At 44.5% G+C, this 24,428-nt stretch overlaps 1 protein-coding gene across 3 annotated transcripts in view; it reads left to right on the top strand.

Annotated features, from left to right (window-relative positions):
• Window positions 1-24,428, top strand: part of LOC126427192 (ankyrin-1-like) — a 61,631-nt gene that overhangs the window by 19,910 nt on the left and 17,293 nt on the right. For 2 of the 3 annotated variants that reach the window (XM_050089420.1, XM_050089418.1), the window contains exon 2: window positions 20,905-21,043. The exons of the other annotated variant lie outside the window; for it this stretch is intronic. The gene's annotated coding sequence lies outside the window, so the exon portion shown is untranslated. The remainder of the gene's footprint in view (window positions 1-20,904; window positions 21,044-24,428) is intronic. 3 annotated transcript variants of the gene reach the window in all.

Below are 24,428 nucleotides of genomic sequence, written 5' to 3'. Positions count from 1 at the left end.
CCAATTGCGAAAAAGGTCGATATCGTGTTGATGTATGGCTATTGTGATCAAAGTGCCCAACGAGCCTGTGCTATGTATGCTGCTCGGTATCCTGGACGACATCATCCGTTCGCCGGATAGTTACATTATTTAAGGAAACAGAAAGTCTTCAGCCGCATGTGAAACGTCAACCATTTTCTTTACGTACTACACGAATATGTAATAAAAATTGGGGGTCCTACTTTAAAAAACGCAGTTGATATCCGTTTGACCTATGGCAGCGCTATCTAGCGGGCCAACCATAGCGCCATCTGGTTTCCCCCTTCAAGCTAGACAAGTTTCGTTCTTTGTAGTTTTTTCGTTTGATCCTCATTTCGTGAGATATTTGGCCCGGTCACTAACAATGAACCACCCTGTATACAGCTGCTGCAGACAACACGCGCGCATGCACAGTGTTTATGCTGGACGGCAAACGTACAGTACATACTTTATTATTGATTCTGCGTGTTGAAGATTTACAAGCACATCCTTAAATATATCCTGTCATTCAACACAAAAAGTCAAACTAAGTAACGTAAATTTACCGATTATACACTGCACAGCCAAAGAAACTGGTACACATGCCTAATATCCAGTAGGGCGCCCGCGAGCACGTAGAAGTGGTGCAACACGACGTGGCGTGGACTCGACTAATGTCTGGAGTCGTGCTGGAGGGAAACTGACACCATGAATCCGTAAGGATATGAAGGGGTGGAGATCTCTTGTGAACAGCACCTTGCAAGGCATCCCAGATATGCTCAATAATAAAAATTTGTTGGCCAGGCGGAAGTATTTAAACTCAGTAGAGTGTTCCTGGAGCCACTCTGTAGCAATTCTCGAAGCGTGGGGTGTCGCATTGTCCTGCTGGAATTGCCCAAGTGCGGCAGAACGCACAATCGGCATAAATGGGTGCAGCTGATCGGACAGGATGCTTACGTACGTGTCGCCTGTCAGAGTCAGTCGTATCTAGCCGTATCAGGGGTCCCATATCACTCCCACTGCAGACACCCCACACCATTACAGAGCCTCCACCAACTTAAACAGTCCGCTGCTGACATGCAGCTGATCGGACAGGATGCTTATGTACGTGTCACCTGTCAGAGTCAGTCGTATCTAGCCGTATCAGGGGTCCCATATCACTCCCACTGCAGACACCCCACACCATTACAGAGCCTCCACCAACTTAAACAGTCCGCTGCTGACATGTCGGGTCCAGGGATTCGTGAAGTTGTCTCCATACCTGTACACGTCCATCCACTCGATAGAGTTTGAACGGAGACTCGTTCGACGAGGCGACATGTTTCCAGTCATCAACAGTCCAATCTCGGTATTGACGGACCCAGACGTGGCTAAACCTTTGTGTCGTGTACACGAGTGTGCCTTCGGCTCCGAAAGCCCATATCGGCGATGTTTCGTTGAATGGTTCGCATGCTGACATTTTGTGACGGCTCAGCACTGATATCTGCAGCAATTTCCGGTAGGGTTGCACTTGTGACACGTTGAACGATTCTCTTCAGCAGTCGTCGGTCCCATTCTTGCAGGATGTTTCTCCGGCCCCAGCGATGTAGGATTCCTCATATTCACGGTACACTCGTGAAATGGTCGTATGGGAAAATCGCCACTTCATCGCTACTTCGGAGACGCTGTGTCCCATCGCTCGTGCTCCGACCATAACACTTCATTCAAACTCACTTAATCTTGATAAGCTGCCACTGTAGCAGCAGTAACCGATCTAATAACTGCACTAGACACATGTTGTCAGGCATTGCCCACCGCAACGCCGCATTCTTCTTGTTTACATATCTCTGTATTTGAATACACATGCCTATCCCAGTTTCTTTGGGGGCGTCAGTGTAAGTTTCACTGTTGTTGTGGTCTTCAGTCCTGAGACTGGTTTGATGCAGCTCTCCATGCTACTCTATCCTGTGCAAGCTTCTTCATCTCCCGGTACCTACTGCAGCCTACATCCTTCTGAATCTGCTTAGTGTATTCATCTCTTGGTCTCCCCCTACGATTTTTACCCTCATGCTGCCCTCCAATACTAAATTGGTGATCCCTTGATGCCTCAAAACATGTCCTACCAACCGATCCCTTCTTCTAGTCAAGTTGTGCCACAAACTTCTCTTCTCACCAATCCTATTCAATACCTCCTCATTAGTTACGTGATCTACCCACCTTATCTTCAGCATTCTTCTGTAGCACCACATTTCGAAAGCTTCCATTCTCTTCTTGTCTAAACTATTTATCGTCCATGTTTCACTTCCATACATGGCTACACTCCATACAAATACTTTCAGAAACGACTTCCTGACACTTAAATCTATACTCGATGTTAACAAATTTCTCTTCTTCAGAAAAGCTTTCCTTGCCATTGCCAGTCTACATTTTATATCCTCTCTACTTCGACCATCATCAGTTATTTTACTCCCCAAATAGCAAAACTCCTTTACTACTTTAAGTGTCTCATTTCCTAATCTAATTCCCTCAGCATCACCCGATTTAATTTGACTACATTCCATTATCCTCGTTTTGCCTTTGTTGATGTTCATCTTATACCCTCCTATCAAGACACTGTCCATTCCATTCAACTGATCTTCCAAGTCCATTGCTGTCTCTGACAGAATTACAATGTCATCGGCAAACCTCAAAGTTTTTATTTCTTCTCCATGGATTTTAATACCTACTCCGAATTTTCCTTGTGTTTCTTTTACTGCTTGCTCAATATACAGATTGAACAACATCGGGGAGAGGCTACAACCCTGTCTCACTCCCTTCCCAACCACTGCTTCCCTTTCATGTCCCTCGACTCTTATAACTGCCATCTGGTTTCTGTACAAATTGTAAATAGCTTTTCGCCCCCTGTATTTTACCCCTGCCATCCTCAGGATTTGAAAGAGAGTATTCCAGTCAACATTGTCAAAAGCTTTCTCTAAGTCTACAAATGCTAGAAATGTAGGTTTGCCTTTCCTTAAACTAGCTTCTAAGATAAGTCGTTCGGTCAGTATTGCCTCACGTGTCCCGATATTTCTACGGTGTCCAAACTGATCCTCCCCGAGGTCGGCTTCTACTAGTTCCTCCATTCGTCTGTAAATAATTCGCGTTAGTATTATATTTCACTAGTATGCACAAATACCACACAATAAAAGGATAAGGAACTTCACTAAACACCAATGGTACGAATATATTTTCGCTGTTCATCCAGTGTGACTAGCAGAACGCTAAACTGTACCTAGACAGAACCTGTTTTAAAGTATTATCCATCTGAAAATTTGCCTTGGTACAAATTTACACAGTCCAATAGAAGACGCAGGTCGTAAACCTGTATTAACAGACGATTGCAAAATGTTGAATCAGCCAGAAATGTAGTTTTTTCTTGTAGAAGGTTCGTTTAGCCTTGTAGCTTAGGCTGGGCCGGCCGGTGTGCCCGTGCGGTTCTAGGCGCTTCAGTCTGGAACCGCGTGACTGCTACGGCCGCAGGTTCGAATCCTGCCTCGGGGCATGGATGTGTGTGATGTCCTTAGGTTAATTAGGTTTAAGTAGTTCTAAGTTCTCAGATTTTAAGTCCTCAGATTTTAAGTCCCATAGTGCTCAGAGCCATCTGAACCATTTTGGCTTAGGCTGCCTTCACACTGGCACCGCGAACAGTCGTCAGACACCGTCGCCAGAGGTCGCCCGATGACATCGGCCGACAGCCTGGTCAGAGTGCGTCCGATCCCCTCCGTCAGTTTCAGGCAGGGTCAAGAGGTGAGGTTGGGTTACAATCTGTTCTGTGTGAAGCAGATTACATTTTAACCTCTTAGGGTGGGGTGGATACCACGACGCCTCTGTGCCTGGATACGAGATCTCTATGGTGGCTTCTGCCCATTAAAGAGACGCCATATCAATGGGCTTTCCTGTCCCGAAAAGAGCGCGGCTAGTGCTGTACACTCCGTCCTTAGTTATCGGAATAACCAGGCGTTTTATGAATATACGAGGTTACAGGAGAAACGCTCTGTTACATAGTGGTGACCTAGAACAGCGAGTTGTAAACACTCTCTTTCGCTGTATTTATTAAACGTCATGTTGACATGCGTCGCCTAATACGAGGGTTGTTTTTTAAGTAAGGGCTGTTTTTATTTTTTTAAAAAGATACAAATACTTTTGTAAAAAAACTTTTATTTTCTGATTCTACACACTTTTACCTATTTTTCTACATAGTTGCCTTGTTTATTTAAGCACTTGTCATACCGTACAACTAAGTTTTTAATTCCCTCTTCAAAGAATTCGGCCGCCTGCTCCGACAGCCAAGAGTTCACGGCCGCTTTCACTTCATTGTCGTCATTGAAGCGCTACCCGCCAAGATGGTGTTTCGGAAAAGGTGAAAATCGCTAGGAGCAAGATCAGGGCTGTGTGGTGCACGGTCCAGAACTTCCCAGCCAAAAGAATCAATCAAACCCCGAGTCTTTTGAGAGGTGTGAGGCCTAGCGTTATAGTGCAGGAGCAAAACTCCTTTTGTCGGCATGCCGCGCCTTTTGTTTTGAATTGCTCTGCGGAGCTTCTTTAGAGTTGCACAGTAGGCATCTGAGTTGATTGTCGTTCCTCGTGGCATGAAGTCCACTAGCAAAACACCGCGCCGGTCCCAGAACACAGTTGGCATAATCTTGCGCTTTGACAGCTTCTGTTTGGCTTTGACCTTGACGGGTGAGGTTGTGTGTCGCCATTCCATCGATTGTCGCTTGCTTTCGGGAGTGATATGGGATACCCATGTTTCATCTCCAGTGACAATTTGACTCAACATGTCGTCCCCTTCTTCCTCGTAACGAATCAAAAAGTCCAATGAAGTGGCAAATCTCTTCCCTTTGTGGTCCTCTGTGAGGAGTCTGGGTACCCACCGAGAACATAGTTTCTTAAAGTTTAGGTTTTCAGACACAATTTTGTACAAAACCGATCTTGAAACTTGTGGAAATTCCGAAGAAAGAGTGGAAATTGTGAATCTTCTGTCCTCACGAATCTTTGTTTCGACTGCAGCCACCAAATCATCACAGAGTGCCGGCCTGAGCGTTCTTCGTCACGGACGTTTTGACGGCCATTTTTAAACTCTCTAACCCATTGACGCACTTTACCTTCACTCACTGCATTCAAGCCATAAACTTCCGTTAACTGACGATGAATTTCTGCAGCTGATGGGCTTCTCGCACTCAAAAAACGTATCACTGACCGTATCTCACACGCGGCGGGCGATTCAATAATCGTAGCACAGCGATGCGTACACGTCAGCTACAGAGCTGCAACTTGCATCAGTGTGAGCGGGAAGGATGCCGGCAAGTGGCGCGGTGGCTTGTTGCGGCGTCCGCGCGAACTACGGGACTATGCGCGCGAACGGCCCTTACTTAAAAAACAACCCTCGTAGTCAGTGACTGTAATTTAGCACACGAGTAAAAGGCAAGAATAAAGCGTATAATAAGGTACTATGAAACCGTAAAGCACTTACAAGTCGACATACATACCGTATACCACATTTGCAAAAGACTTCATTTTAACACTATCACTATTCTTACTTTCGGTTACGCCATAGTCCCGCAGTGATCACAGGGTCGGCGTAGTTACAAAGGATTCGGCAATGTTAGTTTTAGCGCTGGCCGGATGCTCTTCCTGCCGCCACCCCGTACCTCCCAGGGATGGAACCAGTGTACCCCAACTGTCTGCGTCTAGTGTAAATCGTGAATTAATGCGGACGTGTTTCATATATCTGCTACGCGTGTAACTGAGGCGGAACGTGGGGACCAGCCCGGTATTCACCTAGCGGGATGTGGAGAACCGCATAAAAACCACATCCAGGCTGGCCGGCACACCGGCCCTCGCCGTTAATCCGGCGGACGGATTCGATCCGGGGCCGGCGCGCCTACCCGAGTCTAGGAAGCAGGGCGTTAGTGCTCTCGGCCACCCTGACGGGTTAACGCTATCCCTATCCTATGGGTATAAAATCCCAGAAAGTAGTAATAATAATTTGTAAACAACTAATGACAACCTACCACAAAAAAGGTACAGTACTGTAGATACAGTACATATAAGATACACCTCACCCTTCATTTGAACAAATTAATTTTTGAGGTTATAATCTGTGCTCAAAATTTCCAACAAAGATTTGGCCTGTTTGAGGTTTCGAATAAAGATGCGATTTCAGTCCATAGATTCCGAACTATATTCCGATTACGGTATTTTCATCCTCAGGATGCCACAAATTCACTTTTTCTTGCAGTAAACTTATCAGTTCCTCACACTCGCATATTTCGTGCCCGAGAACATCGGTCGAAGTGACCTGAGTAAACAAAAGAATTGGTTCAAATGGCTCTGAGCACTATGGGACTTAACATCTGAGGTCATCAGTCCCCTAGAACTTAGAACTACTTAAACCAAACTAACCTAAGGACATCACACACATCCATGCCGGAGGCAGGATTCGAACCTGCGACTCTAGCGGCCGCGCGGTTGCAGACTGAAGCGCCTAGAACTGCTCGTCCACAACGGCCGGCCCTAAGTAAACAAATAGATTTGAATTTCACCTGTTGTCGTCCGAAGTCTCTACCTTCTGAAGACAGAATCGGCTACAGTGCGACGGCGCACGTAGTGGCGTACTGACGTGAAAGGATCAGCCGTCTGCGCCCGATGTCGGTCGTAGGCAGAATCCACCGATATCGGAACCGCTGTGACCGCAGCCTTTTAAGCCGTCGGCACACGGACCGTGCATCCGAACGTTGAGCGTTGAGCGTGCCGAGTTTCTGACGTCATAGCGTGGAACAGCGCGTTCGGGAGTCTTTCCGAACGTGCAGGGCAATATCTGGCATGGCAGATATTCTGAGCGTGCGTCTGAGCGTTGACCAATGAGATGGCACAACGCCACCTACGTCACACGCACGCCGTCCCCCTTCACTACAGAGTTGTGAGGCGCCATATTGGCATTCATTTCAAGCCTATATGTACATATGCCGTTTCTGAGCACCAGCAAATTGAGAATCACTGAAAAACCCGTTGTTAACTGTGTGATTCGTTCCAATTAAATAATGAAAAACATCATATTCGTGGCAAAAGAATTATTGTAACTTGCGTATAATGAGAGTAGGCTATTTGAAGGCAGCGACACACTGAAGATCCACCCAAAACGCATTGTTCTTGGTACAATTTGTTATAATTCAATTTCAGTTAGTAACATATCTACGATTAATGTTTTTAGCATGCGCTAAGAAACTATGATCAGTGCCAATATGTGAGATGTTGGTTTAGCGAAATGAAGAGCGTGAGTGTTCTGTAGGGAGTTCTTTTTGTTGGGGCAGTGGTTCGTGTCCTGACACAACCAATTTTTTTTCTTAACATTCACGTTTTTATTAGGTTCCGATACTTTATTATTAGTTTAATATAAGTGTAGACTATAATATTCGATGTTATGTAAATACAAGTTCACCTTTTTTTGGGGTGTGACTTTGTTCGATTGGCTTAATCTAAAGGACAGCTTGCGCTACTTGTTTAAAGATATTTTACTCCTTCTTCTTTTACGCTTCGTAATTCACATGTTGCAAAGATTCTGCTACTGGGTAGGAACAGTGATCAAGTAAGACTGACCTTGGAGTTTTACTAAAATGTGGGACTCATGAAATAACGTTTATCTTATGCGGAGAAGTATTGCAAATATGTAACGCACTGTCTGTAACGGAACTTTTATAAGCCTGTGTCCTTACTGATTGGTCATGGTACTTTCCTTTTCGTGGACGATGGAAGAAATGTGCGTTTTAATAGAGCTAACGTGGGAATTACGCGCACCCGTTGAGTAAACAGTGTGATTTACGAACTAGAAACATCCCTCAACTGTCGCTGGAGTGCGTTGCGATCGCATATACCACGTTGGGGCCCACGTACCGTGTGCACAAGTCGCATCGTTGCTGAGCGTTCAGCAGCTCGTTGAACTTGGCATGCTCAACGTTAACGTTTTAGATTAGAGAATTCCCTCCCTAGGCTCGACAAGACGCCTCCTGAGACGCGGCAAGGTAGGAGTAGGCAAAATGCAACAGGGAATAACAATATTAATGTGCTAATAGTAAACTGCGGGAGCGTCTATAGAAAGGTCCCAGAACTGCTCTCATTAATAAACGGTCACAATGCCCACATAGTACTAGGGACAGACAGTTGGCTGAAATCAGATGTAAACAGTAATGAAATTATAAACTCAGATTGGAATGTATACCGCAGAGACAGGCTGGACAGTGAAGGAGGAGGCGTGTTTATAGCGATAAGAAGTGCAATAGTATCGAAGGAAATTGACGGAGATCCGAAATGTGAAATAATTTGGGTGAAGGTCACGGTTAAAGCAGGCTCAGACATGGTAATTGGATGTCTCTATAGGCCCCCTGGCTCAGCAGCTGTTGTGGTTGAGAAGGATAATTTGGAAAATATTTCGAGTAGATTTCCCCACCATGTTATAGTTCTGGGTGGAGATTTTAATTTGCCGGATATAGACTGGGAGACTCAAACGTTCATAACGGGTGGCAGGGACAAAGAATCCAGTGAAAATTTTTTAAGTGCTTAATCTGAAAACTACCTTGAACAGTTAAACAGAGAACCGACTCGTGGCGATAACATATTAGACCTTCTGGTGACAAACAGACCCGAACTATTTGAAACAGTTAACGCAGAACAGGGAATCAGCGATCATAAAGCGGTTACGGCATCGATGATTTCAGCCGTAAATAGAAATATTAAAAAAGGTAGGAAGATTTTTCTGTTTAGCAAAAGTGACAAAAATCAGATTACAGAGTACCTGACGGCTCAACACAAAAGTTTTGTCTCAAGTACAGATAGTGTTGAGGATCAGTGGACAAAGTTCAAAACCATCGTACATAATGCGTTAGATGAGTATGTGCCAAGCAAGATCGTAAGAGATGGAAAAGAGCCACCGTGGTACAACAAACAAGGTAGAAAACTGCTGCGGAAGCAAAGGCAACTTCACAGCAAACATAAACATAGCCAAAGCCTTGCAGACAAACAAAAATTACGCGAAGCGAAATGTAGTGCGAGGAGGGCTATGCGAGAGGCATTCAATGAATTCGAAAGTAAAGTTCTATGTACTGACTTGGCAGAAAATCCTAAGAAATTTTGGTCTTATGTCAAAGCGATAGGTGGATCAAAACAAAATGTCCAGACACTCTGTGACCAAAATGGTACTGAAACAGAGAATGACAGACTGAAGACCGAAATACTAAATGTCTTTTTCCAAAGCTGTTTCACAGAGGAAGACTGCACTGTAGCTCCTTCTCTAGATTGTCGCACAGATGACAAAATGGTAGATATCGAAATAGACGACAGGGGGAATAGAGAAACAATTAAAATCGCTCAAAAGAGGAAAGGCCGCTGGACCTGATGGGATACCAGTTCGATTTCACATAGAGTACGCGAAGGAACGACTCCCTTCTTGCAGCGGTGTACCGTAGGTCTCTAGAAGAGCGTAGCGTTCCAAAGGATTGGAAAAGTGCACAGGTCATCCCCGTTTTTAAGAAGGGGCGTCGAACAGATGTGCAGAACTATAGACCTATACCTCTAACGTCTATCAGTTGTAGAATTTTGAAACACGTATTATGTTCGAGTATAATGACTTTTCGGGAGAGTAGAAATCTACTCTGTAGGAATCAGCACGGGTTTCGAAAAAGACGATCGTGTGAAACCCAGCTCGCGCTATTCGTCCACGAGACTCAGAGAGCCATAGACACGGGTTCCCAGGTAGATGCCATGTGACTTCCGCAAGGCGTTCGATACAGTTCCCCACAGTCGTTTAATGAACAAAGTAAGAGCATATAGACTATCAGACCAATTGTGTGATTGGATTGAAGAGTTCCTAGATAACAGAACGCAGCATGTCATTCTCAATGGAGAGAAGTCTTCCGAAGTAAGAGTGATTTCAGGTGTGCCGCAGGGGAATGTCGTAGGACCATTGCTATTCACATTATACATAAATGACCTTGTGGATGACATCGGAAGTTCACTTAGGATTTTTGCGGATGATGCTGTGGTATATCGAGAGGTTGTAACAATGGAAAATTGTACTGAAATGCAGGAGAATCTGCAGCGAATTGACGCATGGTGCAGGAAATGGCAATTGAATCTCAATGTAGACAAGTGTAATGTGCTGCGAATACATAGAAAGATAGATCCCCTTATCATTTAGCTACAAAATAGCAGGTCAGCAACTGGAAGCAGTTAATTCCATAAATTATCTGGGAGTAGGCATTAGGAGTGATTTAAAATGGAATGATCATATAAAGTTGATCGTCGGTAAAGCAGATGCCAGACTGAGAGTCAATGGAAGAATCCTAAGGAAATGCAATCCGAAAACATAGGAAGTAGGTTACAGTACGCTTGTTCGCCCACTGCTTGAATACTGCTCAGCAGTGTGGGATCCGTACCAGATAGGGTTGATAGAAGAGATAGAGAAGATCCAACGGAGAGCAGCGCGCTTCGTTACAGGATCATTTAGTAGTCGCGAAAGCGTTATGGAGATGATAGATAAACTCCAGTGGAAGACTCTGCAGGAGAGACGCTCAGTAGCTCGGTACGGGCTTTTGTTGAAGTTTCGAGAACATACCTTCACCGAAGAGTCAAGCAGTATATTGCTCCCTCCTACGTATATCTCGCGAAGAAACCATGAGGATAAAATCAGAGAGATTAGAGCCCACACAGAGGTATACCGACAATCTTTCTTTCCACGAACAATACGGGACTGGAATAGAAGGGAGAATCGATAGAGGTACTCGAGGTACCCTCCGCGACACACCGTCAGGTGGCTTGCGGAGTATGGATGTAGATGTAGATGTAGATGTAGATGTAGAACGTTCGACAGCACGGTCCGTGTGCCGACGGCTTTAGGCTCACTGGTGCAGTTCGGTAGTTCGACCTTTCCTGGTCACGTGAAGGTCGGCGGATGACGTACGCGCCGCGGCCCATCTTTCCAACACCGACTCAAACGAAGGCCTCGGCGCTTGTTGGTGACGTCACGTCAGCTAGGCACGGCGAACACCAGGTCTGTTGCAGGCATACTCATAATGGTGGTGTCCCCCTCTCTGGCACAGGAATATGTGAACTATTGGCGGTAGTTGACCAACACACATTGTTCTTACAAGGGAACCTCCCCATCACACCCCCCTCAGAGCAGCTGCGGAACGTGAGGTCTTTGGTTCAACTCTTCCCTCGAGTGAAAGGTTTACTTTCTTTATTTTCGCAAACTTATGATCTGTCCGTTCGTTCATTGACGTATCTGTTCACTGTAATAAATTTTGTGTCTGTGTTTTGCGACCACACTGCAAAACCGTGCGGTTAGTAGACGAAAGGACGTGCCTCTCCAATGGGAACCGAAAACATTTGATCGCAAGGTCATAGGTCAACCGATTCCTCCACAGAAAAACACGTCTGATATATTCTATACGACACTGGTGACGGCATGTGCATCACATGACAGGAATATGTTGTCGACCCACCTAACTTGTACACTTGGCGAATGGGTAAAAAGATTCTTCTACCTTGCCCGATTTAGGTTTTCTTGTGGATGTGATTATCACTCCCAAAAAAGTGATCGCATCGGACGGACAGACGGACAGATATAATTGTCTGAAAACAAAAAATTAAAATTTTCACTCGAGAGAAGACTTGAACCAAGGATCTCTCGTTTCACAGCTGGTCACGCTAACCACAGGACCACGGCGCTCCTCCCCTAACGCTCTCCTTGATATTGCTTATCTCACTTGGACTACTCAGTTTGTGTATTTTGCTTATTTTCTTCATAGTTCCACATAATTTCTTCCTGTTTTCTCGATTGATCTGTGTTCAGTTTTTCAAGGCCTATCCACTTTGCTAACTTATAACTAAATCTGAGGGGGCTGCGATGGGGAGGTTCCCTTGTTAGAGGTTTCTGCAATCAATTAATTGTGCAGTTCATTACACTTCTTAACAAATAGTGTTCTCCTGAACTTAAATTGCCACCTGTTTTAAGGATTGACGTACAAAAACAACTTCATGGTCCAGCAACAATAGAATTCGTGGTCCTTTACCTTATTTGTAAATCTGAGGAAGTTACGTTTCTACTGGGTTGCTTTTACAAAAAACTGTGAACATATTGGTGCTCTTCTTTAGGTATCTTGGTTGACTATGGGGTGAGGAGCACTGAATGTTAATGAAATATGTTGCGATTGTACACGTAGGGGGACGGGGTGGGGGACAGAAGAAGAAGCAAAAGAGAGATACTTGTTTTATCAAATAAAATTTTTTTATCTTATAAAGTTTCTCCTTTCAGTTGCAAGAGGGGAATATTTATGTTTTATAATGTGCATAATCCATGGAGAAGAAATAAAAACTTTGAGGTTCGCCGATGACATTGTAATTCTGTCAGAGGCAGCAAATGACTTGGAAGAGCAGTTGAATGGAATGGACAGTGTCTTGAAAGGAGGATATAAGATTAACACCAACAAAAGCAAAACGAGGATAATGGAATGTAGTCGAATTAATTCGGGTGATGCAGAGGGAATTAGATTAGGAAATGAGGCACTTAAAGTAGTAAAGGAGTTTTGCTATTTGGGGAGCAAAATAACTGATGATGGTCGAGATAGGGAGGATATAAAATGTAGACTGGCAATGGCAAGAAAAGCGTTTCTGAAGAAGAGACATTTGTTAACTTCGAGTATAGATTTAAGTGTCAGGAAGTCGTTTCTGAAAGTATTGCTATGGAGTATAGCCATGTATGGAAGTGAAACATGGATGATAAATAGTTTGGACAAGAAGAGAATAGTAGCTTTCGAAATGTGGTGTTACAGAAGAATGCTGAAGATTAGATGGGTAGATCACATAACTAATGAGGAGGTATTGAATAGAATTGGGGAGAAGAGGAGTTTGTGGCACAACTTGACAAGAAGAAGGGACCGGTTGGTAGGACATGTTCTGAGGCATCAAGGGATCAGAAATTTAGCATTGGAGGGCAGCGTGGAGGGTAAAAATCGTAGAGGGAGACCAAGAGATGAATTCACTAAGCAGATTCAGAAGGATGTAGGTTGCAGTAGGTACTGGGTGACGAAGAAGCTTGCACAGGATAGGGTAGCATGGAGAGCTGCATCAAACCAGTCTCAGGACTGAAGACCACAACAACAACAACAATGTGCATGTTTAAAAAAGTTTTACCTCAGCAGTATTTTCGATGTACGAAGCTATCTGGTTTCCTGTTTAGAATTCCTTTCGTTGAAAACGACTGTAATCTAATGACTGGCAACAGTTGGAGATGTACGCATGTAAATTAGTTCACATTTCCAGTGACGATGTCAAACGAAAATAAATAAATAAATGAAAGAAACGAGTTCATTGTAAGGGGGTTGGGGTAAGTTTCGATAGCAAAATGGATCAAGTAAATATAGTTACTTGAATGTAAAATTTCCGAAGCTTGCAATGGGGCAAAGCATCTTCTCATATCGATCTACGTTTATTTGGACAGGGTTCAGTAATACAGAACTATGATTTTCATTTGTAGCTTTACGATAGTCTAAATAAAACTGCAGAATCCAAAAGAATACCAAACATTTTGTCCAAAAATAAGAGATTTATAGTGATAAGCACGCCCAGGCGTTTCTTCCTGCAACAGATCTGGCGTTCGCCTTGGTGATGTGATGTCACCAACAAGCGCCGAGGCCTTCCTTTGAGTCGGTGTTGGTCTTTCTCGTGGGGCTCGGAGTGGGAGGCTGTCCCTCGTGACGTCACTGATGCTCGGCTGCAACCGCTGCGCTTCGTTTTCCGTCTTGACAGCCGGAGCGTCGATGCACGCTCGGCTGGCGCGTCTTACGCCCGCTTTGCTCAATTGCTAACGACTTGAAGATAAACGCACTCGTTTTGCTGTCGCGCTAATTTGCACGTGAGTATGTCGGTCATCTCCAGCTGCGGAAGGAGCGCCGTTTCGCAGTGCAGTGGTGCTCTGCCTCCTCGAGTCCTTTCTTCGTGACTGGCGTCACCGAACACTACTGGCCAGCCTGTGACGTCGTTTTCAGTCGCAGCATTGGCAAGGGCTGTTCGCCAAATGAAATAGTGTTCTGCCGTGTTCGGCTCGCATTCGCTAGTATTCGCTCGTGTTCCGCTGGCTGTGTCACTCTTTTAATCAACCACCAAAGGAACATTGCGTTTTTGCCCGCCTCGGCAGCTGGGCGGTCAGCGCTGCAATTCCTGACCGGAAGTCAAAAAAATGGTTCAAATGGCTCTGAGCACTACGGGACTTAACTTCTAAGGTCATCAGTCCCCTAGACTTAGAACTACTTAAACCTAACTAAGGACATCACACACATCCATGCCCGAGGCAGGATTCGAACCTGCGACCGTAGCGGTAGCGCGGTTCCAGACTGTAGCGCCTAGAACCGCTCGGCCACGCTGGCCGGCTGACCGAAAGTCCCAGGATTCAATTCCCGACCGGGTCGTAGCTTTAATCAGCGCGGAGTTTGGATGTGGTGTTCGCCTTTCGTCTGTGCCGTCATAATTGACATTCCCCTGTTGAGATGGCTGTCTGCACACGTACGGAAATCCTATAACAATAAAATAAAAGTTTGTGTCCTCTCCTCTTCACGCTTTTGTGGTTGACATGGGTTGTGTGAGCGATGGAGTGGTCCAAGAATAACCTGATGCTGCTGGTAAAAAAATATAGATTGCCTTCTTGGATCCACCAGGTTGTTGTTGTTGTGGTCTTCAGTCCTGAGACTGGTTTGATGCAGCTCTCCATGCTACCCTATCCTGCGCAAATTTCTACATCTCCCAGTACCTACTGCAACCTACATCCTTCTGAATCTGCTTAGTGTATTCATCTCTTGGCCTCCATCTACGATTTTTACCCTCCACGCTGCCCTCCAATATTAAATTGGTGATCCCTTGATGCCTCAGAACATGTCCTACCAACCGATCCCTTCTTCTAGTCAAGTTGTGGCACAAACTCCTCTTCTCCCCAATTCTATTCAATACCTCCTCATTGGTTATGTGATCTACCCATCTAATCTTCAGCATTCTTCTGTAGCACCACATTTCGAAAGCTTCTATTCTCTTCTCGTCTAAACTATTTATCGTCCATATTTCACTGCCATACATGGCTACACTCCATACAAATACTTTCAGAAACGACTTCCTGACACTTAAATCTATACTCGATGTTAACAAATTTCTCTTCTTCAAAAACGCTTTCCTTGTCATTGCCAGTCTACATTTTATATCCTCTCCACTTCGACCATTATCAGTTATATTGCTCCCCAAATAGCAAAACTCCTTTACTACTTTAAGTGTCTCATTTCCTAATCTAATTCCCTCAGCATCACCCGACTTAATTCGACTACATCCCATTATCCACCAGGTACCAGGCACAAATGCCGAAGAAAAAGACTGTGATCGGTGGGAAACAGTCGAATTACTTGAAGGTCCTACCGGAGATGTGAGGAAGACAACAAATTCAGTAGATACTTGTATCAGGTAGGAACGGAGCAAATACGAACAAACTTTGCAATTCTTTTTATTCAAAACGAAAAGCAGAATAATTTCTTTGTATCTAAACAAGTGCAAATGCGTACCTGTTCGGCTGATTAATATTAAAAATGTACAAAATACCTTGATCAGTCTCTCTGATAACAATCAGGGCAGTTGTAATTACATGCCTGATGAATCACTGTTCTGTCCGAGAATTTGGAGGCGGCCGTTTTGGCCGAGCGGTTCTAGGCGCTACAGTCTGGAACCGCGCGACCGGTACGGTCGCAGTTTCGAATTCTGCGTCGGGCAAGAATGTGTGTGATGTCCTTAGGTTAGTTAGCTTTAAGTAGTTCTTAGGGGACTGATGACCTCAGCTGTTAAGTCCCATAGCGCTCAGAGCCATTTGAACAATTTGAGAATTTTGATGACTAATAAGAGTGGTTTTTATGCGATCACGCTTTCTGGCCTCCAACAAACTGTATAGCAGATGTTGCAGGTCGTATCTGTATTTCACGTCTCATTAATCGTGTTCTGTTGAGATTGTTTTCCCTTGATGTACTTTAATAAAAACGAGCACGTGCTTTGCATACGTCACTGCAGACATCAGAATACCTGGGATGTAGCAGCTACAGAAAGGGGAAACAGTCACTAACAAACATGTCTCCGATCGCCTTTCTTCAGATTATGTTGTTCGTCGGTAATTATTGTTCTGTTTTTATATTTCCACCACAGCTGTGAAAGGAAGCTAATGAAAGGCGTCAGTCTATATATGTGCAAATTTTTGGACTGATGCTAAGGAAAGCAAGAGCTGCGATTCAGTTTTAGGTGCAGCTCCCGCTCCACGCACTTCATGTTTACGTAACAACTGAGACACCTAAATTTTTCCTTTGCTACACCATTTTGTTTCTTCGTCAAAAACAGTGCACTCGGCACGCAAAATAATCCTCTCTGATTATCAAAAGTTTTCCGTCGTGGCTCTAACAACGCAGCGCGAGGCAGCTAAGACAGACCAGTCCAAATGTAACCAAAATGATTAAATAAATAGATCAGCAGTTTTCGCCCAGCTATAGCGGACAATAAGACGAATTACCAGACGTTCACGAGTAATTTTTATCGTTTGCATTCGCCGAATTGCGACATCGAATTTGTTTTTCGTTCTACATTTGTGGCACTTGAAAGAAGTTTCTACTGAACTTTGAACGACATATCGTGGAGTGTATGGGACTGGATCAAACGGTATCGAGATAACAGTGCGTTAAGGGTTTGCTGAAATTTGCTACACTGGGACAGACTTTAGTGGAATCTCTTTTCCCGAAGGCGGGGGCCGTGGTTTTTCTCTCCTGTTACCTTGATATTATTTGATGAAGCAACATGTATGTTATGTTGTTCAGGTTCTCTTAGAAGCTTCTTTCAAATGCCGGAGAAGAGACAAACCGGCGTCACAATTCGATGATCGTGAACGATAGAAGTTAGCTGTGAACGTCAGGAAGTTCATCGTATTGTCTGCTATAACTTGGCGAAAACCGTACCTCAATATATTTAATCGTTCTGCGTATATCTGGGGCGGCCTTGTCTCAGCTGACTTTATTCGGCACATATCTTTGACAAAGATCTTTTGACGTGGCACTTAAAAGGGATTTTACCATAAATATCTCTGGAGTGAGCATTCACATGCGCAGAACAGATTTTGTGTTGTCAACATACACTCCTGGAAATTGAAATAAGAACACCGTGAATTCATTGTCCCAGGAAGGGGAAACTTTATTGACACATTCCTGGGGTCAGATACATCACATGATCACACTGACAGAACCACAGGCACATAGACACAGGCAACAGAGAATGCACAATGTCGGCACTAGTACAGTGTATATCCACCTTTCGCAGCAATGCAGGCTGCTATTCTCCCATGGAGATGATCGTAGAGATGCTGGATGTAGTCCTGTGGAATGACTTGCCATGCCATTTCCACCTGGCGCCTCAGTTGGACCAGCGTTCGTGCTGGACGTGCAGACCGCGTGAGACGACGCTTCATCCAGTCCCAAACATGCTCAATGGGGGACAGATCCGGAGATCTTGCTGGCCAGGGTAGTTGACTTACACCTTCTAGAGCACGTTGGGTGGCACGGGATACATGCGGACGTGCATTGTCCTGTTGGAACAGCAAGTTCCCTTGCCGGTCTAGGAATGGTAGAACGATGGGTTCGATGACGGTTTGGATGTACCGTGCACTATTCAGTGTCCCCTCGACGATCACCAGTGGTGTACGGCCAGTGTAGAAGATCGCTCATCACACCATGATGCCGGGTGTTGGCCCTGTGTGCCTCGGTCGTATGCAGTCCTGATTGTGGCGCTCACCTGCATGGCGCCAAACACGCATACGACCATCATTGGCACCAAGGCAGAAGCGACTCTCATCGCTGAAGACGACACGTCTCCATTCGTCCCTCCATTCACGCCTGTCGCGACACCACTGGAGGCGGGCTGCACGATGTTGGGGCGTGAGCGGAAGACGGCCTAACGGTGTGCGGGACCGTAGCCCAGCTTCATGGAGACGGTTGCGAATGGTCCTCGCCGATACCCCAGGAGCAACAGTGTCCCTAATTTGCTGGGAAGTGGCGGTGCGGTCCCCTACGGCACTGCGTAGGATCCTACGGTCTTGGCGTGCATCCGTGCGTCGCTGCGGTCCGGTCCCAGGTCGACGGGCACGTGCACCTTCCGCCGACCACTGGCGACAACATCGATGTACTGTGGAGACCTCACGCCCCACGTGTTGAGCAATTCGGCGGTACGTCCACCCGGCCTCCCGCATGCCCACTATACGCCCTCGCTCAAAGTCCGTCAACTGCACATACAGTTCACGTCCACGCTGTCACGGCATGCTACCAGTGTTAAAGACTGCGATGGAGCTCCGTATGCCACGGCAAACTCGTTGACACTGACGGCGACGGTGCACAAATGCTGCGCAACTAGCGCCATTCGACGGCCAACACCGCGGTTCCTGGTGTGTCCGCTGTGCTGTGCATGTGATCATTGCTTGTACAGCCCTCTCGCAGTGTCCGGAGCAAGTATGGTGGGTCTGACACACCGGTGTCAATGTGTTCTTTTTTCCATTTCCAGGAGTGTACATTGCCGGCCTGGTCACGTGATCTCGGGACGTGGCGTGTTTGCCCCTGTATATTTAGAATATCACTACATCCCTAGTACAGATTGATTCTTTTCGTACGTGTCGTGGATTATTTATATATGTTGCGCAGACATTTTAACAGTATCCATTTAATACCGGGAATAAACCAGCTACGTAACTTTTAAGGGCAAGTGATATTACATTCTGCTTCTTTGCGATAGGTGTCATAGTTCAGATGCACTCGATTTTTGGTAGTTATCGGTACGATACGGCACTTTATAGTATTACAGAGCCTGACGTACGTTTTTGCAGTGATAGTCCTGCAAAACGACTTGCCAGACGCTAGTACTTTTGCAAGTGTCCGAAAAACACCGAATTTGCCACACATTAGCGATTATATCCCTGCTAATTCGTCCTTTTTATTGCTATTTCTGCGTATTTATTTTCTCGTTTTTGCGACCTAAAGCACAATTTTTCTTGCTGGTGACACTTTGAAGTATTTATTTAACACATTTTACGTACTTGCTCCCAGTTTATTAAATAAATAGTAGATCGAGTAATCTATACACATAATCGACAAGTCACTGATAAATGCATGGAGGATAGTATTTGCTGAAACAACTAAGCATCCCCTTTCCTGTTCCATTAGCAAATTTACGAGAGGAAGCGATTGTTTGTAAGGTTTTGTACGAGTCGTAATATCTGTTATATAGTCATAAAATCGTAGAAAAATAGGTCTACAGAATCAAGCCTTAATTATAAGGCATCTCGAAATTTTTAAACATATACAGTGTCTCTTACTAATATGATAGCTATAATTAGAGCTACATGGTATGTACCCATGAAAAGTTACTATCCCTCATATCTCATATTTTCCTTTGCATCCGTAGCAACAACAGTAATTTACCCTCGCTATTACACTATCAACAAACGGTGAAACACAAGAAAAACTCTTTATATTACAAACTTCAAACGCTGCAGAAAGCACACACGCACAGCGAAGTCCCGAAAACACGTGACAATCCTGGTTTAATGTTGACACCATGCGCAGAACGCAATGCTCACTCAAGGGATATTTACTCTATGGATTTTACTAACGCTTCTATAAGTATGAGCTGGCGCATCCGCCATTTTGTTTCCCAGAGCTGCGGTGCTATATGATTTGCGTCCCGGCACTTTAGCATGAAATTATGGGTGGCTGTGCTGACATAAACAGTTCTAACCATTCTAGAAGTGGACGTAGAATGATTCGTTTCCCAGAAGATACGGAAAGAAGAAAAAAATGGACTGTTAACTGTCGTCGCGAAAACTGTTACCCCGCACAGTTATGCATTGTAAGTAAATACTATTTGTTAGGACCTGAAGCAATATATAATAGTAAAAATCGTGTGTGATATTCGAGCGCAGCTTTTTATTTAGCTGTTTTGAAAGTACTGCCTCTTAACAGAGGTTCTGCCAATATCATAACACAGCAAAACATTCAAGAACATACAGTATTCAGAGTACGATATTTGTGTGTTATAGTATATTGACATCATTAATCAAATACAAGCCACGATCGCTTAGAACTTTTATTTAGATGACCGTTTTCGGCAGAATTCGGCCTAAACTGCCGTCATCGGATCTGTATCACAATAGTAATCACAACACTTCAGAGCTGTCTGCTATTTTCAAAGTTGAGCAAGCTCGCCAGCGTGGGACGGTGCACAACGGTTTACTTCAGATTTAAAAAAGAATGCAGAATGTTGAAATTAACAATACAGATAGTCGACCCTTTGTCAACTTTAGCCATTTTCCGTATTTACACGTAACTTGTGCTTCACCTTGGAGAAGGAATTCTGTAGCGTGAGACTGTCAAGTGTGTTCTTGTTGTGGTGTCACCGCCAGACACCACACCTGCTAGGTGGTAGCCTTTAAATCGGCCGCGGTCCGTTAGCATACGTCGGACCCGCGTGTCGCCACTATCAGTGATTGCAGACCGAGCGCCGCCACACGGCAGGTCTAGAGAGACGTCCTAGCACTCGCCCCAGTTGTACAGCTGACTTTGCTAGCGATGGTTCACTGACAAAATACGCTCTCATTTGCCGAGACGATAGTTAGCATAGCCTTCAGCTACGTCATTTGCTACGACCTAGCAAGGCGCCATTATCATTTGCTATTTATCTTGTGATGCATGTACCGTCAGACCGATGTTCACCAATTATGAATTAAAGTTAAGTATTCCAGTAGTTACTTACGTTCTTTGCTACTATAAATTCCCTTAACTGTTCCAGACCTCACGCCAGCCTGCGTGAGCTTAAACGTGTGCCTTTCGGCTTCCTCCTAGTGGCTTGGCTGTCTTGCCAAGTCACAACACTTGTGTGTCCTGGAAATTTGAAGCGAGCCTTCATTCGATCAGAAGTGCCGTGTTTGGTGAGTTTCGTATTTATACGTGGTTATTGCGCAGATATGCACTTCAGACGCAGCCACGCCAACTCGTGCTTATAGGAGCCTGGTACATGATTTAATAAACGTCATTATCGAATATTCCGCGAAGAAAATAAAACATAAACATGGTACGCAATTCTATCAGAGAAATATAAGTCTTTCTTGCACCTTTATTCTTCATTCGGACAGCAAAGAAAAGCAGCAATAAGCAAATAAAACGCGAGATTTTGTGTCTAGTCCACAATCGATGTAAATATGAGCGGGAATCAAACCTGTGAAATATTTCAGAAAACTTGAACAGAACAACACAGTTACATGCTGTGTTTAGCATTCGTTGGGAAACAAAATGGCGGATGCGCCAGACTGTGTTTTTAGAAGCTCTAGGTATTACACTGTTGTCACAATTTTTCCTGAAATTTCTAGATGGCGGACAACAACTTGTTCTTATGCGCTGCAGTGGCTAGTACCACAATTGAATTGTGTGTGTCTTTGGAAGAAAGACGGCGGAGAAAAGGAAATACGCTGTGTATGTATTACGTCGAGATAGTAAAAGCATTCAGCAAAATTTGTTTCGTGAGCTGCAAGTGGAGGACATCAAGTCTTAATATATAAATTACTTACGAATAGTATTTGCTCAGTATAGCACCTTCTTATATTACAATTCAGAATACTCTCTTGGGAAATGCTATTTGTGCATAAATTTATAAAACACTAAAGGGGGAAAGTGTGAAGGTAAGTAAATGTTTAGTACACTATATGGGCAATAAAAACTACTTTATTTCTGAATAATTTCATTAATCGAATTAGTGCTCCAACAACCACAAAATTAATAAAAATTACGAAATGATGAATCCTGCATCGGGAATGGATGTGTGTGACGTCCTTAGGTTAGTTAGGTTTAAGTAGTTCTATCTATGGGACTGATGACCTTTTAAGTCCAATACTGCTTAGAGCCATTTTTACGCTCCTTACGCGAAGCGAGGCGTCGTTTGGCATTTACCTGCGTGATGTGTGGCCTATGGGCAGCCGCTTCACCATGAAATCCAAGAGTTTTCACCTCCTGCCTAACTGTCATAATACTTGCAGTGGATCCAGATGCAGTTTGGAATTTCTGTGTGATGGTCTGCACAGATGTCTGCCTATTACCCATTACATCTACATCTACATCCATACTCCGCAAGCAACCTGACGGTGTGTGGCGGAGGGTACCTTGAGTACCTTTATCGGTTCTCCCTTCTATTCCAGTCTAGTATTGTTCATGGAAAGAAAGATTGTTGGTATGTCTCTCTGTGGGCTCTAATCTCTCTGATTTTATGTTCATGGTCTCTTTGCGAGATATACGTAGCAGGGAGCAATATACTGCTTGACTCCTCGGTGAAGGTATGCTCTCGAAACTTCAACAAAAGCTCGTACCGAGCTACTGAGCGTCTCTCCTGCAGAGTCTTCCACTGGAGTTTATCTATCATCTCTGTAACGCTTTCTCGATTACTAAATGATCCTGTAACGAAGCACACTGCTCTCTGTTGGATCTTCTCTATCTCCTCCATCAACCCTATCTGATACGGATCCCACATGGGTGAGCAGTATTCAAGCAGTGGACGAACGAATGTACTGTAACCTACTTCCTTTGTTTTCGGATTGCATTTCCTTAGGATTCTTCCAATGAATCTCAGTCTAGCATCTGCTTTACCGACGATTAATTTTGTATGGTCATTCCATTTTAAATCACTCCTAATGCCCACTCCCTGCTTCCAGTTGCTGACCTGCTATAGTGTGGTCGGCCGTTGTGGCCGAGCAGTTCTAGGCGCTTCAGTCCAGAACCGCGCGACCGCTACGGTCGCAGGTTCGAATCCTGCCTCGGGCATGGATGTGTGTGATGTCCTTAGGTCAGTTAGCTTTAAGTAGTTCTAAGTTCTAGGGGACTGATAACCTCAGATGTTAAGTCCCATAGTACTCAGAGCCATTTGAACCAATTTTTGCTATATTGTAGCTAAATGATAAAGGATCTTTCTTTCTATGTATTCGCAGCACATTACACTTGTCTACATTGAGATTCAATTGCCGTTCCTTGCACCATGAGTCAATTCGTTGCAGATGCTCTTGCACTTCAGTATAATTTTCCATTGTTACAACCTCTAGATATAGTACAGCATCATCCGCAAAAAGCCTCAGTGAACTTCCGATGTTATGCACAAGGTCATTTATATATATTGTGAATAGCACCGGTCCTACAACAGTCCCCTGTGGCACGCCTGAAGTCACTCTTACTTCGGTCACTTTACGACCCACTCCAACTGTCAGTGGTCTCTGTCAGTCAACAGGCGGGGTCGGCCTGTACGCTTTTGTGCTTCACTATCACATGGGTAACAGTGGACCTAAGTATGTTTAGGAGTGTGGAAATCTCGCGTACAGGCGTATGACACAAGTGACATCCAATTACCTGACCACGTTCGAAGTCTGTGAGTTCCGCAGAGCTCTCCATTCTGCTCTCTCACTATGTCTAATGACTACTGAGGTCGCTGATATGGAGTATCTGGTAATAGGTCGCAGCACAGTGCACCTAATATGAAGAATGTATGTTTTTTGACAGTTACTTCTGATCACATATTGTATGTATTTTGTTGACGTTTTTTAATTCACTGCATCGCAGGAGAAGGCTGGTGGTTACAAGTATTTAGAATCATTTTCAGTTTAATAGGAGTTTTGCAGGAACTGTTAGGCAACCCTCATTACGAGTTTTCTGGATTGCTGACATTGCTTGTATTATGGGCTATGGGGCTTAGGGGTGAACACGGAGAAAGATAACACATTTGGCAGTTTAATGAAAGACTTATTCTCACTGACTGGCTCAAGATTTGAACTGTGCAATTTTTTCTGTCGTCTTGTTGGAATCTGTCAGATATTCGAGAAGGCGTTGCAGTGTGACTGCACCCGATATGGTGATGCAGTGTTTACTGGTAAGGCGCCACTGAGTGTAGTAGTTGGGAGCAAGTCCACTGTATGAACCACCTCCTAACGGCAACATGGTGAAATAGCTGTCAAGGGCAGGGCAAAACAGATTCTGGCAGCAAAATTTCATTTTCCTAAATATACAGGGTGTACAAAAAGGTACGGCCAAACTTTCCGGAAACATTCCTCACACACAAATAAAGAAAAGATGTTATGTGGGCATGTGTCCGGAAACGCTTAATTTCCATGTTAGAGCTCATTTTAGTTTCGTCAGTATGTACTGTACTTCCTTGGTTCACCACCAGTTGGCCTAATTGAAGGAAGGTAATGTTGACTTCGGTGCTTGTGTTTACATGCGACTCGTTGCTCTACAGTACTAGCATCAAGCACATCAGTACGTAGCATCAACAGGTTAGTGTTC

The sequence above is a fragment of the Schistocerca serialis genome, chromosome 11, assembly GCF_023864345.2.
Source record: "Schistocerca serialis cubense isolate TAMUIC-IGC-003099 chromosome 11, iqSchSeri2.2, whole genome shotgun sequence".
NCBI classification, from domain to species: domain Eukaryota; kingdom Metazoa; phylum Arthropoda; class Insecta; order Orthoptera; family Acrididae; genus Schistocerca; species Schistocerca serialis.
The sequence above is the reverse complement of the archived record's forward strand: the minus strand, read 5'-3'. Positions and strand labels throughout refer to the sequence as shown.